This window comes from Triticum aestivum, chromosome 1A (genome assembly GCF_018294505.1).
Source record: "Triticum aestivum cultivar Chinese Spring chromosome 1A, IWGSC CS RefSeq v2.1, whole genome shotgun sequence".
Classification (NCBI taxonomy): Eukaryota; Viridiplantae; Streptophyta; class Magnoliopsida; order Poales; family Poaceae; genus Triticum; species Triticum aestivum.
Genome location: NC_057794.1, coordinates 516,530,860 through 516,547,252, shown reverse-complemented (window position 1 = coordinate 516,547,252; position 16,393 = coordinate 516,530,860).

The following is a 16,393-nucleotide window of genomic DNA, read 5'->3' as shown; positions in this document are numbered from 1 at the left end:
AAATTAAATAAAGAAAGAGATGATTGGGTATCATACACTAATATCATATGCATGATACTAACTTATGATGTTACCCACTACAGGCAGCCTAACCGACAAATCACAACTAGTGAATCTTTGTTAGAGCACAATTAGTAGATTTTGTCTTACTATTAATCTGATTTTAATACAGGACCCAACCGAACATTTACCATTTGTCAGATGAAACTTTTGATCAACATATCACATCTTTTCAATTGGATCTACTTAATCGAATTGGCCTATTAGGTCAAAGTGGCACCATTGCCCATTGTTGTCCCTGAGGACGCACCGTCGCTTGTCGAGCCTGACCGCCACACTTCGAAGTGCCGCCCCACACAACACACACGCCGCGCTCACAGCCCCTGCAACGTGTCGAACGACACGGTACCCACAAGGGCCACCGTCGGCCCACTGGTGTAGGCATGAATAGGTGGTCCTTTATCTATATCTATACCTACTAGGTATGCCGAGGGTAAATATGTATTAAGACCATAAAGCAACCATACATGACAAATCTTGATGCAAAATAAATAAACAAAATAAAACTATGTTTCATTATATAAAGCGTAAATTTCTTGTTATTTATTAAACTTGCAAAATAGGTATGTGCCTATAATTGATCCGCTTTATTTGATTCCAAAGATAAGAGATTGGTTGATATTTATTTTTCTACAGACACGAAATTTATTCCTATTTATTAATTACCAAATACTCCCTCCGTAAACTAATATAAGAGCGTTTAGATCACTATTTTAGTGATCTAAACACTCTTATATTAGTTTACAGAGGGAGTATATCTGACCAGTTGTCAGGTTTATCATAAGAAACAATTTATATATGTGTCATGAATGTATTTCTGTATATAAGGTAGATTCGTTTACTGGGTTGCCAAAGACTGATTTGCTGAAAGCCAATAGGGATGCAAATTCGAGAGAAATCGGTCGAGGGTGGGAGGTTGGAGGAAGGCTTGGTGGGAAGAAAGTGAAACATGGAACCTTGTGTTCTTGTTAAGTAGTAGAGACAGAGATAGAGATATTTATACTTCTATTCTTCTTCTCTAATATCCCCTCCCTTCCTTTACGTAACTGTGTATTCATTTTCTGATAAAATTTGACAATGTAAGATGTGCTTTTTCAAATTCCTCGTAATTTCTTTTTAGCCCTCCAGAAAAAGCAAAGTATGTCTCTCAGGCTGGAAATAAAGCCAGTTGGGGTATGCTAACGCTAGTGACACAGTCAATTGTCATAGCATGCCTCGCGGGCTGGATTTTGGGAATGGGCTTCGGCCTGTTAGAAAAAAGAAAGGAAAATATACTTCCCCCCTCAGATTCCCCCTTTTCACGGATCAAATCTCCCTTGAGTCTAAAACCAGTTGAATCACCCCGTCAACTCCGTCAAACCGTATCAATCCGCCCATTAGTTTTGCTCTGAATTGTATGCAATTTTGGATTAGAGCATGTTAACTTGACAAAAAGGTGGATGAAGGGTGGTGCGATGCTCACCGGTGGTGAAGGGTGGCCGGCGGGGTCGAGACACTATGGATCGACGGAGATCGATGATGGGAGTCCTGTGGTGGGTAGAACATCCTCAAGGGGTCATGGTATCAGCGGTGGTGGTGAGGTCGTCGGACGACCAGATAAAAGGGTCATTTTCATTTAGTGTTGAAAACAAAAGCCCAATTAGGGTTTGCAAATACTAGCGACCCGTTAGTTGCCACATCACTCCTCTTGGGGTGGATTGTGGGAACAAGCTTCAGTATGTTAGAAATCTATATCTAATAATAAAGAAAGTATGTATTCTTGGTCCGTCATTGCTATTTTGCAGAAAACCTTATGATATTTCTGGTAATCAATGGACAGTACAATTTTAAGTAAGATTTTCTCTTTTGCAAAAAACTCTCTGATGTTTTTGGTAATCAACCCATAGACCAGTTTTAAGTCAGATTTAGGAAACCCCATGATAATTGGGTTAATAAACCCGCATTGCATATTAAAAGCTTTTTAAAATATCATATATTTTAAACCCTAACTCCAAATTTAACATGTTATATATGAAATTTGATTAGGAAAAGGTGTAGAATTTGAATATAATGTTATTTTACCATTAACTATTTAAAAAATGCTATTTAAGATGGAACCTTAATCAATAGTGCATGATCCATCTTTCTTTCATACCGATACGGATCCAGATAGGAAATGAACACCATAGCAAAACCAGGATTGAAGACAAAAAACCATCTATAACTAGGCATGCACACCTCACAAAAACCTCACAAAGAAAAGGTGATTTCTCATCTTATGCCGAGAGAAAAAATGCCTTAGGATTAACAACATTCAAACACCTTGTCATTGTGTGAGCATTGAGGCCACCATCAGCGAGGATTAGAACAAGGATAAGTGAAAACACAGATGGGATGCCATGTGTTGAAAGAAAAGACATGGACCTATTGGGATGTTGATTCATGGTTGTTGGGTTAGGGGAGTGGTATTTTTTTCTCCTTTGCAACGCATAGGCTCTTTTGCTAGTAATAATAAAATTAAAACATGAGAATGGCAAACAGATCAGCTTGCTGGGACTGGCACATTGAACAAGAGAGAAATTCGGGAAAACTAAAACTAAAATTACTAATAAGGTACACGTGCATTGCACGCATGAGATTTGGCAATCAAATTATGAATAAATACCACACCATAGCATGTAAACACTGATTCATATATGCATGATGTTGATGTTCGTTTAATTCTTATAGTTCATCTTATTCAAAATCAATAAGTTTTATAAAAATGTTAATCTATTTGAAGATTCATAGAATTGTGCATTGTAGAGCATAAAGTAAAAATAAATAATGGCAATTCATTTAGAAAAAAAATTGGGCAATTATGATACAGAAAATTCTAGAACAAAGGAGAAGTGCTTGTGTTTTGAGATTTGTGCATTATGCTAAGTTCAACCATGTAGTCATCTAGATTATAAATGTGACATAATGTGGTGGAATGTAGATGATATCCAATGGCTTAATACCAGCTCGACTCTGGCCAGCACCTGAAGGGGCGATGTTAGCCACGCCGCCGGCAACGATGTCAACTCAGCCACCAGGTAACACTTTCCTCTGTTGCTTCCACGGATCCACCTCGCTGAGCTCTTGCTACTGCTTGTGTGTGCTTGTGTGCGCGCTACTGCTGCTGTTTTCTTATGCGCGTGCATGTGCTTCTGCTGATGTTTGCTTGTACGCTGCTACGACCACTTCTTGCTTCTCTTGGGTTTCTGTGTTTATTTTTCGCTTTTCTTTGGACTTCCTTTCAGCACGTGTTTACTTTTTTGAATACACGTTGTACATTTTTTGTCTACACATGGACCATTTTTGTGATACACATTGAACACTTCTGAAATATATGATGTACTTTTTCTAAATACATGTTAATCATTTTACAGGTACACGTTGAAACTTGTTTTTTGAATGATACAAAACATTAATTTAAAACATATTGAATATTTTTTAAATTGTATGAACATTTTACTAAAATGTCATGATTATATTTTTTAAATGCTTGATTTTTAATATGTTAGGTACATTTTTTAATGTTACAAAATATTATTTTAGAATTACATGATTTTTCTAAAATTTTATATACATTTTTTTAAAAATACCATGATTTTTTTAATGTGTGACATTTTTTGAGTGCCGTTAACATCTTTTAGAAGTTGCGGGGACATTTAGGGAGTGTTGCAGGCTACGATGCACTCTCTATCGCTGTAAATGATACGTAGCCGCTCCCGAAATGGAGGGCTTGGTCGTTAGTTGGTTTGGGCCTGGTTCTATTGTTGGGCTATGCATAGTTCCCTATTCACTAAGATGAAGAGATGAAGAATTGTTGCGGCCGATTGCGAAGTGGTCGTGGAAGATTTACAGAAGAACAATTCTACGAGCTACGGTGCAATTATACATGAAATAATAGCCCACTCTTCAGCTTTTGATTTTGTAGTTTTAGACATGAATTTAGGAGCTCCAACTATGAAGCTCACAACTTTCCGAGGCATGCATTATCTCTCGGTGGTGGCCGCCGTGTCTGGTTAGGCCATCCCGGGAATCTACCTATCGTCCCTGTAAACATTGTGATGAATTAATAAAGCCTCACGACGTTGCTTTAAAAAAATGAGAGCTCCTGTACTATGCCTGTAGACATCAAACAAGGCCCCTTTCACAGAAGGAGATGGACGAGGAAAGGAATTACTTGAAGGCCAAAGAAATGGAGGAGAGGAGGGAAGCCAAGGAGAGGAGAACGACGACAAAGGAGAGGAGGGCCAAAGTTGAGCAAGGTGGCCTAAAAAGAAAGAATCACAGAGCATGGAAAATGAGCAAAAGCTCATGTTCATGGACCGAAGTACTCTCTAATACTTAGAGCTTTGATGCAGTCAAGTGTTGGCGATGAGGTCTATGTGAGGCTCCATGGGAGGGTTTGAAGGCTTTGGAGGGTGGCATGTGAGGGTTCATGGGTGGCAATGGAAACAATGGTGCCAATGGTGCCAATGGATAGATTGCAAGCACTAGTGGTGGCAATAGAGTTAATGACATTTGAGAGCTCTATGCATTCATATTCTAGGCACTTTCGTTTGTGTTTGTGTTTGTGTTCCACGATGCTTGCGGTTTTAGGCTTAAATTCGATCTTGAATTTGAGATATTATGGATTTAACATGAATTTGAAATATTGTTGATTATGTGTGTTGCAATGTTGCAAAGTTTAATTATGATGTCATAGTTTGTTTGAATATATATGTAATTGTGTAGCGAAGACGAAGGCCAAATTTTAGGGCACCCATTTTTGTTCTGCTGAAAAGGCAGAAACTTTTCTAGTAATAAAAAACTTCTCTCCCCACACTTAAAATCAGTTTTAAGCCATTAAATAAATGGGCTACTGTTGAAGATGTTCTAATTTGTAGCATGTGTGACCTTACTCTGTAAAACAGAAAGCCTATTCGTAGTTACATCCTTTACAAAAAGTTTCATAGCCCTATTAATACTAACATGTGATTACTCATAAGTTTATATGCCACCACCGCCTCCTCTCTAAGAAAAAAACTTAGTGTTCGTCCGTCTCTTGCTAGTGCCGCTGCCGGCTCGTCTCGTCTCCGGTGGCCTTAGAGTCATGGAGGCGTAGTGGACCTCGGCCCTGCCTGCGGGAGGGATCTTGCTTCAGTTTTAGGTGTTTTTGTGTGTTCATTTACGGTTTCTGTCCTGCTCAAGAAGACGAGGTGGTGGTGACTCCCTGAAGATGGAATAAGGTTCTACCAGCCTAGCCTCCGTTCTGATGATACATCTACCATCGCTGGAGGATGTGTGGAGATGTGTCTCCGGCAGATCTCGCGAGATTCGGTCGATGCTGGTCTTTGTGGATTTGCTTGGATCCAATCTTTGCTTGTCTTCGTTCGTGTGTATAGAGATTGGATCCATTCTATCTATGCACTTCTCTTCATCGATGGCGACTGCTGTTCTGGTTCACTGGTCCTTTGAAGCCTTAGCATGCATGACAACTTTCCGACTGTCTACTACAATAAGTTTGGCCCGGATTCCGTGAGGGAGGGGTGATAACGGCGACATGCCTTCTATTCGCTTCAGTGCTTATAGTTGTCGCTAGGTAGTCTACGGACAAGGATGTAATTTTTGTTATTTCTGTATTCTTTGTATTGCCATAGCATGATGAATAGATAGGAAGTTTCTGGAAAAAAGAAAAAAAAGTATACATAGAGTGGGATGAGAATAACCACCTCAAGCAAGTTGTGGGAATAATTGTCACTACATATAACTAAAGTCATCTCCAACGCTGATATGCAAATCGGACACAGTATCCTTGCGTGGATCGGTGGGGACCAGTCCAAGGACAATGATGTGGGAGCCGGCCATCCAACCGTGCCCACATACGTTTCAAAGTGAATTTGAAAAAATTGGACAAATTTCATGCAAAATAAGATGGAATTCACTTAACTTCAAACATAATTTACATAAGACGGATAGTATTTTGTCCGTTTAACTAAAAACCTAAACTGCCCTATACTTGACGGTGACCTCGTACGCCATGCTGCGCTGGCCGTGGCACTATCATTGTCGTCCTCGTCGAAGTCGTCGTCGTCGAGCGTCGGTAGGGTGCGGGGTTGTGGCAGGGCTTCCCGACCGCTACCTGGCGCTCACAGATGATCTTCTCCGCTTGGTCCTGCACTGCGCGCAGTGCGGCCGCGGCCACCGCGAACATGGGCGGCGGAGAGACGGGCTACATAAGTCGACGGAGGCACTAGAGACCACTCCTTGTCGATGCGGCGGAGACGGTGCTTGCTCGTCTTCGTCGTGTTCTTCAACCGTTCAAGGGCCCATGCTATTGCGAGCTCTAGGCCCACGGTGATTTGTGGTCGTGACACGTCGGAGTCAGGTAACTCCACCAGGCGTGTGGCATTGCGCATGTCCCCGCTCCTTGTCTGCATTCATGTGCGGGTCACAACGCTCCTGGAGGACGAGCTGTCGCCGCCATTACTACTTCTGCGGCAGTAGCCGATCACCGGCGCCGAGATCGCGTGGGGCAGGCCGCCACTAGAGCGGGTAGGCGGTGGCGACAACCGCTCCTCCTTGACGCGGTAGGTAGGTGGCGATAGCCACTCCTCCTTAACGCGACATCCGATTTCGATGTCGCGGTTGCGTGGGCGAGAGCGGGGAGGGGAAGAAGGCTCCAACTTGATGGTGCGAAGAAGTGGCTCCGGAGGCGCCGCTCGACCGAGGCTGGGGAGGAGCGAGCGTCGGAGCATGAGCTCCATTTGCTCCTTGTACTCGACGTTCTTCACCGCATACACTATATCTTGCGAGAGGACGCATGTTTGCGGTGGTGCTGATGCGGTGGCTAGTCCTCCTCGTCACTGGAGGAGATGATGATCTCCTCCTTCGTGGAGGAGTCAGTGTTGAGGAGTTGGTCACCGGAGAAGAGCGAGGGCGGCGGTGCCACAATCCGGAGCCAAGGCCGAGGACTTGCCCATTGCTGGTGAGTGTTGGAAGATGGGAGAAGCGGAGGTGCGCAAAGATATGGAGTGAAGAGTACGGTGTGGATGTGGGCGTCGCCAGTGCCGGTGCCGTGCTTAAATAGCCGCGCGCGTCCAGGCGAACATATGGTTAGCCTGCTTCATTGCGACGCAGAGGCCGAAATTGGTTTCTCAGGACGACGTGTTCACATTGAAGCAGTGTTGCCTGAGAGGTCACATCGCGCAGCATCAATGTTGGCCACTGCAGCTCTGGGCCGGTATGAATGCGATGCGGGAAGCGGCGCATCCATCGAAGAGAAAGTGTGGGAGAAGGTTTTAGATGGGATCAGGTTGTGAACACGTGCGCGGCAGTGGTCCGTACGATGACAAGCCACCCCTACAAACGGTTTGCTTTTGGTTGACGTGAAAAAGAATGTCCGGACCAGTTCGCGGATGGATGCAGAACCATGTTGTATGACAAAATATATTCGGACCGTACGATTTAAAAAGATGCGAGGGAGTTTGAGGGTTATTGTTGGAGATGCTTGGGCCAGGTGTGTGGACAGCGTGGTAATGGAACGTCTGGCTCGGTTGCTCGGCTCAGCGGGCGCAGTGAAGCACACACTCGGTCGGTGGCTCGGCGACACGGGCAGCGTGACAACGACGCATGGTGATAGGCTTCAGATCTCCGCCACATCCTCCGCTCTCTTGTCTACTGCGGCCGTTGGCTTCCCAACGTCGTTCCATGCTGCTACATTCACCTCGTCAGCACCCGGTGTTGTGCGCTGCTTGGCGTCGTTTCAGGTGGTGTTTGATTTTCTAGTTCTATGATTTTTTCTAGTTCTAACTAAAAAGTCTCTAATTCTTAAAAAGTTTCTCTTTGTTTGTTTTCAGAAACTAAAAAGTTTCTAGTCTCTTTCTAGAGGCTATTAAATGACCATGTTGCCCCTAGTATATAGAAAAATTACAATCAAACAACACCATGGGGTGGCGGGCCAATGGGTGCATGGAGGGGCATTGTTGGAAAAGTCCCAAAAAAACTCTCCATTAAAGTCTTCTTCATTTAGTCCTAAATACCTAGTTTAGTCCCTGAAAAGTCCCTCCCGTTTAATAAAAAAATCTATAAAAGGAACTTTTTCTAATCCCTACATAAAAAAAGTCCCTCGAAACAAACTCCCCCTCTGGCCAACAGGCACGCAGCTAGTCCACTTCCTACCCCACCGTGCCTAGCCGTCCGAACCTTTTTTAGATGAAAGGCATCAGTCTGATTTTATAAAGGAAGCCATCAGGCAGCGTATTTTCTCTGGTTCTTTTTAATTTACATATAAGCTTCATCTAAAGTTAAAATATCTCTACTTTAACCAAATATATAAAAAAAAGTATAAACATTCACAATGCCAAATCAATATTGTTAGACTCGTTATAAAATGCACTTTCATAATATATACATTTGGTATTGTATATGTTGATATTTTTTAATATAAATTTGGTCAAACTTTTCAATGTTTGATTTGACACAAATATACGCAGAGTAAAAATGACCGGAAGGAGTACAGTATAACCAAACATAAGATAGAGTCGGTCACACTAGTGCAGAATCGGGTTTTAGTCCCGATTCGTACGGACCTTTAGTCCTGGTTCTGCATCCGGCACTAAAGGGTGTTAGAGTTGTGTCGAATATTATTGTACAAGTTAGGTTACAGTTGGACTTGGAGTCGTACGGTGTGTGGACAGGATATGGAGTCGTGTCCAAGTAGGACACTTGTATCCTAGGCCTCTCATATATAGCGGGGGTAGACACACGATGTAACCTATGCCAACATAATAGCACGGGCACGCGGGGGAGCCGGCGGCGTGTGCCGGCGCCCGGGCGGCCGGGGTGCGGTATTGTGACGGTGTTACGGGGAGGAGCGCCCGTAGTCAGGCCCCGGGGATGTAGCCATGATGGTGAACCTCGTTAACAAATCTCGGTGTCGTGCTCGTGTGATTGCTTGGTCCTCGGTAGATCAACGGAGCGCCTCGGATTTATTCTAACAAGTGGTATCATGAGCAAGGTTTGATTTGAGGTTGCGGTTTGTTGATCTAGAGGTTGCAAATTTCGTGTTGATCGTGTGAATTAAAGATCGGATCGTATGTACGGCCATGAAAGCCGTCCAGAAGCGATCGAGTCGGACTGCGTGACACATGATTACGAATTATTGGCAAGGTAAAAGTGATGGGGAGCACGCGGCGCTCGACGAGATGCATCCAGCTAGCAGCAGATAGACCTAGCGGACGGCAGTGGCGAGAAGATCTATTCAATCGATCGGGGAAGGTGTAGTATGTGTCGTGCACGGAAGCATCCACTGCCACATTCAGATCGATTAGTTTGATCGATGGGGAGGCGGCAGCGTGCAGATGGCTAGGGCAGGCGGCCCACTCTGTGGCGCAAGGCCCAGCGGTGCCAGGCAGGCCCAAGACCGTGGTTTCCACGTTCCAGGAGCTGGTCTCCAGCGCGACGTGCACGTGAGCGGTGGGCGCGCGGGCAAGGCAGGTGACGCAGCTGGAGCCTGGAGCGCTAGCAAGGCGCAGGCCTAGGTGAGCTACTGTGCGTCAGATATGCATGCGTGGCATGGCTGATGCTAGAAGTGCAAAGGCGTAAGAGATTTGTTTGAAAAAAGGGCGTCACATGTGGTGTGCTTGCCATCGGGTGCTTGAGAGAAAAAAGAAAAAAGGAAATTTGGGTCAGCTTGTGCCATGTTTGGGCACGGGAGGCTGCCACTGATATGTCGTTTTTGGGGTTTTCTCTGTGTTACATGATGGCAGCGGTCAATGCACTGCAGGAAATAAGGACGCGGAGTCGCATATCCATGAGAGATCAATGTCAATTGCGGAATGCCAAGTTGATCAAGATGGAGCACATGCGACGAGGATGGCGGCGTGCGTATATGGCTCGGAGGAGTCTGGAGCTCGTCGTGGCAGGGATCATGCATGCACATGGCGTCAAGGCAATGCACAGATGTGTGAGGCGGACACGACGCGGGGTGGAGCATGATTGCAGTCGGATATTTTTGGTTGGGTCGGACTGGACTGTCTGACAGATCGACGGAGATGTCGGTCAAAGTAGAAGACGGTGGTGATTTCAGCGACGACGACATAGGAGCGTGATGCTGATGGTGGCCGACTTCTGGGGCGTGGAAACACGTGGTGCAAACCTGAAGGCTTGTGCGGCTTCGACAGACTATGGCGCAGGGTTAATTCAAGACGGTGCACACATGCGAGCTTGAAGACGACAGGGCGTGGGGTAGCATGGCGCAGCTACATGGAGTCATGTTGAAGGTGGAGCTGAGGTTTGGTGGAAGACTTCACTCTGTGCTGATGGAGGGGCTACGGCGTAAGTCGACAGAGAGTCGAAGCCTATTTCAGCGGGATAGCGAGAGACATGTGGTTTCAGACTGGGTACCAGTGGTCTGATGGAGACGTGATACTCGGCATCGGTCGGTGATGATCGGTGGTTCTCTGCAGTAGGGGTCTGAGTGGTGTGGGTTCGCGACCTTGGGAGGCTCGACCAGGACAGCAGAGGCTCGACGCGGTGATAGCGGCGAGGCGTGCGGTAAGCACGGGACACAGCGACAGGCCAAGGCACTAATGGTGAGACATGTGGTCAGACAAAGTGTGCAGGGGGTGCTGAAGCAGTGTTGACGAGTACCAGATTCGAGTTGGTGACTGGGTCTATCGGTGCCGGTTGATGGACAAGAGTTGACCATGAAGAATCTGAGAAAGTGGCGGGAAGTCTGGAATTGTCAAAACAGAGAGAGTACATGGCCGTATATTCTGTGGTGTTCAGTGCACAAGGCAAAGTGCGGATGACAAATACAGAAGGAGGCGGAGTGCTATAGCGGTGGGACATGTCAGAGACTATCCGGAAGAAGGGTGAGACAACTGTGAATTCGACTCAGGGTAACACAGGGCGACGGTGAAATTCCTTCAAGTTTCAGATAGACGCTCAAGAAAGAGCGGTGGCATTGAGTTCAGGTAACTCTTATATGTGGCATCCAATATGCGAGTTGTTCATTTTCACGCAGACAGTGATCGGTGTGTGATAGTGTTGAATGGATCTCGGAAGTTGGGAGCACAAAATAGAGTAATGAGGAACTTAATTTTGCTCGAGGGTTGACTGTGAAGAAGACGAGAAGGGACTACAGTTGCAGGTGGAGTCACATGGAGTCTGAGAGTAGCAGCGGTGCTCATTGCATATCTCAAGTCCAATGTACATGGAGGCTCGACGCACGGACGAATTCAAGGTGGTGGAGAATATTTGCCAAGATGGAGTTTGTTAGAGTTGTGTCGAATATTATTGTACAAGTTAGGTTATAGTTGGACTTGAAGTCGTACGGTGTGTGGACAGGATATGGAGTCGTGTCCAAGTAGGACACTTGTATCCTAGGCCTCTCATATATAGCGGGGGTAGACACACGATGTAACCTATGCCAACATAATAGCACGGGCACACGGGGGAGCCGGCGGCGTGGTGCCGGCGCCCGGGCGGCCGGGGTGCGGTATTGTGACGGTGTTACGGGGAGGAGCGCCCGTAGTCAGGCCCCGGGGATGTAGCCATGATGGTGAATCTCGTTAACAAATCTCGGTGTCGTGCTCGTGTGATTGCTTGGTCCTCGGTAGATCAACGGAGCGCCTCAGATTTATTCTAACAAAGGGTCGGGACTAAAGGTCCCCTCCCCTTTAGTCCCGGTTCAACACGACCCAGGACCAAAGGCCCTCCACGTGACATGAGCCCGCGCCGGGGGCTGGGGGACCTTTAGTCCCAGTTGGTAACACCAACGACTAAAGGATTTTTTTTGAATTTATTTTTGAATTTTTTTCCGATTTCAAATTTCTGAATTATTTGACAATTTAATCTCTAATCACGCCTCATCACTACTCAAGTGTGGAGCACTCATTCCAAATCATCTAACTTTCCGACGGGTCACCCATCCCTCTCACTACTCCAGCCTGAGAATGCTTAACTTTTGAGTTTTATTTCTCCAAGTCTGCACTTGTTGCTTTCCTGACAATAGTAAACTGTCAATCCTATTAATCCTTAGGAGTTTAGTTTGAGCATGAAGTCACACATTTCACCGTTTGAGTTCGAAACTATTATTGTAAAAACAATAATTATTTATTAACACTAATATTTCTTGAGTAAGTAGTTTGGCCATGATTTGACCAAAGTTTGACCAAAATTAACTAAAATTTAAGCATAACTTTTTTTCCTTTCAGAATTTGTGGATTCTAAAAATTTATGAAACGCCCTACGGTGGTCGAAATCGGAATTGGTTTTTCGTGCTGAACATTTTGATATATTATACATTTTTTTCGACATCATATGCAAAAGTTATGGTCATTTTACTTTTTCATAACACTTTTTGCAAAACATGTCGAAATTCATATTTTAAATTTCCCTAACTAGTAGATGTAGTAACACAACTACATATCGAAGGATTTTAATTTTTGAAGTTTTTACCATTTTATTTTGTTTTTTTTTTCAAAACTGAAAAGGCGATAAGGAGGGTAGAGTTTGAAAATTGCAGAACCCCTCTAGTCCGGGTTGGAGCCACCAACCGGGATACCCCTTTAGTCCCACAGTCCCGGTTTGTGTTACAAATCGAGACTAAAGGGGCCCGTGGGCCCCCGGCCTGCCACCATCCCTTTAGTCCTGGTTTGTGACACAAATCGGGACTACAAATGAACCGGGACTAATGCATAGCCGTTTGAACCGGGACTAATAAGGTGAACATTAGGTCATTTTTCTACTAATGTCACAATCACAAAGACAATACAAAAGTACATGGCGCACAGGCCAGAGACAAGCGGCGCGCAGGCTGATTACCTAAGAAAGTATGTAGAGTATAGGCCACCACCTAGAACCAAACATTTCCGCTTCGGTATACCCTCGTAAATACATCAACGGACAAGATCTCTCCATACCCTTTTAGTCCCGATTTGTGACACAAATCGGGACTATAAATAAACCGGGACTAATGCATAGCCGTTTGAACCGGAACTAATAAGGTGAACATTAGGTCATTTTTCTACTAATGTCACAATCACAAAGACAATACAAAAGTACATGGCGCACAGGCCAGAGACAAGCGGCGCGCAGGCTGATTACCTAAGAAAGTATGTAGAGTATAGGCCACCACCTAGAACCAAACATTTCCGCTTCGGTATACCCTCGTAAATACATTAACGGACAAGATCTCTCCATACCTCTTCATAATAAAGGCATGATGGTCTTTTTTAAAAACACTTCAAATAATTAGTGAGGAAAAAGGGAGAAGCCAGGATTTGAACCCGGCTCTGCAGGATGTAGGGTCGCACAAACCACTAACCCACTGTAGAAGTTGCACTAAAACAACAGGGCGCAACCTATTAAAGGAAAAGTGCCGGTTATTCCACTGACTTTTTTGGTTTTTTCTAATTTTGTTTTCTCAAAGTAATTTCAGGATTTCTCTGTATTTACTGTGCTTTTTTATTTTTCCTTTGTTTGTTTCTAGATTTTCATCGGTCTTTTTTCTTTACTTCTTCGGTATTGTTTGGTTCTTTCTCGTTTTTATCAGTTTCTATGTTTTTTCTTGTTTTTTACTGTGTAGTCATACACAATTTTGGTATGTATCAAATGCATTTTTCTAATACACATTTGATAATTTTTAAATATAAAATTAACATTTTTTAAGATATAGTCAACATTTTTTTGTACACATTTAATATTTTTAAATGCTTCATTAACATTTTTCTAAATACAAGATTAAATGTTTTGAATATATCATCATTCATCACCATTATTTTCATACACATTTCACATATTTCAAATGCTTGATTAACATTTTTGGACTACAATTTTAACATTTTTGCAATATGTGTTCAACATTATTTCTGCACACATTTAATATTTTTCAAATGCTGGATTAACATTGTTGAAATACTTGTTTTGGATTTTCTTCAAATGCTTGGATTAATATTTTTAAATACAAGTTTATTAATTTTTAATACATGGTTAACATATTTTTTCTATACACGTTTAACATTTTTCAAATGTTTCATTAACATGTTTTAAGTACTTGTTTAACTTTTTTTCCAAATGCTTGGATTAAATTTTATAAAAACATCTCCAACTTTTTTCACACACATTATATATTTATTGTATACATGAGAAACATTTTTTTTACACATTTAACATTTTTCAAATGCTTGGTTAACAATTTTAGTGTTGGATGGGAAATGTTCTTCCAATATACTTATTTAGAATATTTGATGCATAAATGAAAGTAAAAAAATGAAAACAGCAACGTGAAAAAATGAGGTTCTGCCCTCCCGCTCGTTTGGGCCTCGCTTGAAAAAAACACTTAAAATAATTATAGAAGAAAAAGGCAGATGCCTACGTAGCTTCCGGCTTAATGCGAGGCTTCCCTATGTTTCACTATAAGAGAAAAAAGGGGAACCCCTGATTCTTGGCCTGTGTACGTATAGCTCCTTTGAAAATAAGTTCACAAATTTGAAAATTGTTCGGGGGTTAAATTTTGAAATTTTATGAATTTGGAAAATGTTTGCGACTTTGAAAATTGTTGCGACTTCAAATTTCAAAAAGGTCATGAATTTGGAAAAAGTTGATGGATTTGAAAACGGTCAGAAGTTTTAAAAAGGTTGCGAATTTAAAAGTTGTTCACAAGTTAATTTTTTTTAAAGTAATGATCTTGAAAAAAGTTAACAATAATGTCGCAAATATCAAAATAATATGTTTCACAATTTTTAAAAATGTTCACCAATACAAAAGAAAGTTCTTGAAAAATAAAAAGAAAAAATAAACCAAAAAGAAAAAGGAAAGAGAAAAAACTGAGCGAAAACTATGCGGCTACTGCAAAGCTCGGACTCGCCAGCGGGATGACTACAGAGCCACAGGGGATGCTTACTGGTAAAACTGACCAAAGGGACCATCTGGAGCTGTGATGATCACACACGGGAGCCAGAGCTCCGGCCAACGGAACATGCAGATGACTAGGAAGGATGACTAGGATGTTGCACAGTGGAGAGAAATCGAGTTAGGGATTTTTTTTTGAGAAAAAAAAATTAGGGGTGTAAACCGGGTCCTGTTTAAGCCCACTTATGATTTAACAGTCCAATACAATTTTTTTCTCCAGGAAAAATGAACTATTGAACTAGCTAAAAATAACTAAACCAAATTTACAGTCGCCGTTTATTTGCTATTTACATGCCTAAATCGAGCAGGAGGCTAAAGGATCATCTCACGTGTGGATTGGCTGCAGTGGTTGACCGGAGGCCGCCAAGGAGTTCTTTAGGGTCAGTGTTTTGGAAGTGGCAGCTAGGCTGTTCAAGTCCGCTTCCATCTATAAGGTTAGTCATAGCGGGGAGTAATTTAAAATAGTGTCATGCATATGACACTAGTTTATGTTACTATCTTCATAGTGTGAACTGTTATAGAAGTAGTGCCATATATGCTTGCATTTATTAGTTTATAGACTCAACTTTTTTTGAGAACCACTATATGATGGTAACATAAGATGTTACTTTAAGGCTGGTCATAGTGGAAGTAACATAGATGCCACATAAAAAAAAATGGTGAGGTGGCAAGTAGTTAATGACGAGAGAGGCAAATAAAGTAACATAATATGTTACCATCATATAGCGCTTCTCAATGCAAGATAAATCTACAAAGTAATAAATAAACACATCTGTGTTACCATGCATATGACACTACACACTATGAAGGTAGTAGTAATATAAACTCGTAACATATGCATTTTACTAGTCTAAATTACTCTACACTATAATCAGCCTAATAAAACACCTCTCTTATTAATTAGCTGTCATATAAGTAAACTTATTTTGAAATGTGTTATGTTACCAGCTAAGTTACTGTCACTACGGCTAGCCTAAACGAATGGAATATAAATCAAGCCAAATGTCCAGTATGGTTATTCTATCCAGTCTGGAGGTTAGATCCTCCCTGATGTTCTAAAAGTAATAATCATTGGAGGTGTTTGGAGCCTATCGTCGCTTGCTACGTCTCTCATGGTCAAATCTGACCATCACTTGTCATGATTCACTCCCATGGTGGTAGGACATGTACAGTTCGCTCTAGCATATTTAGAGCAAAGAAGATTAGCTACGTTGCGCGGATATTTTAGAAAGTGTGCGTATCCAGCCGGATACTGTCCGGATACTCGGATACTGCCCTGATATTGCCCGATACGTATTTTATAAGTATCTCTCGATATTTTGATTTTTTTTAAAAATAATGTTTGATATTGCTAGGATACTTCTGCGATACGTTTTGGATACCTGAAACCCCTCTTTCGACGTGAAATCCCCTCAATAATAAA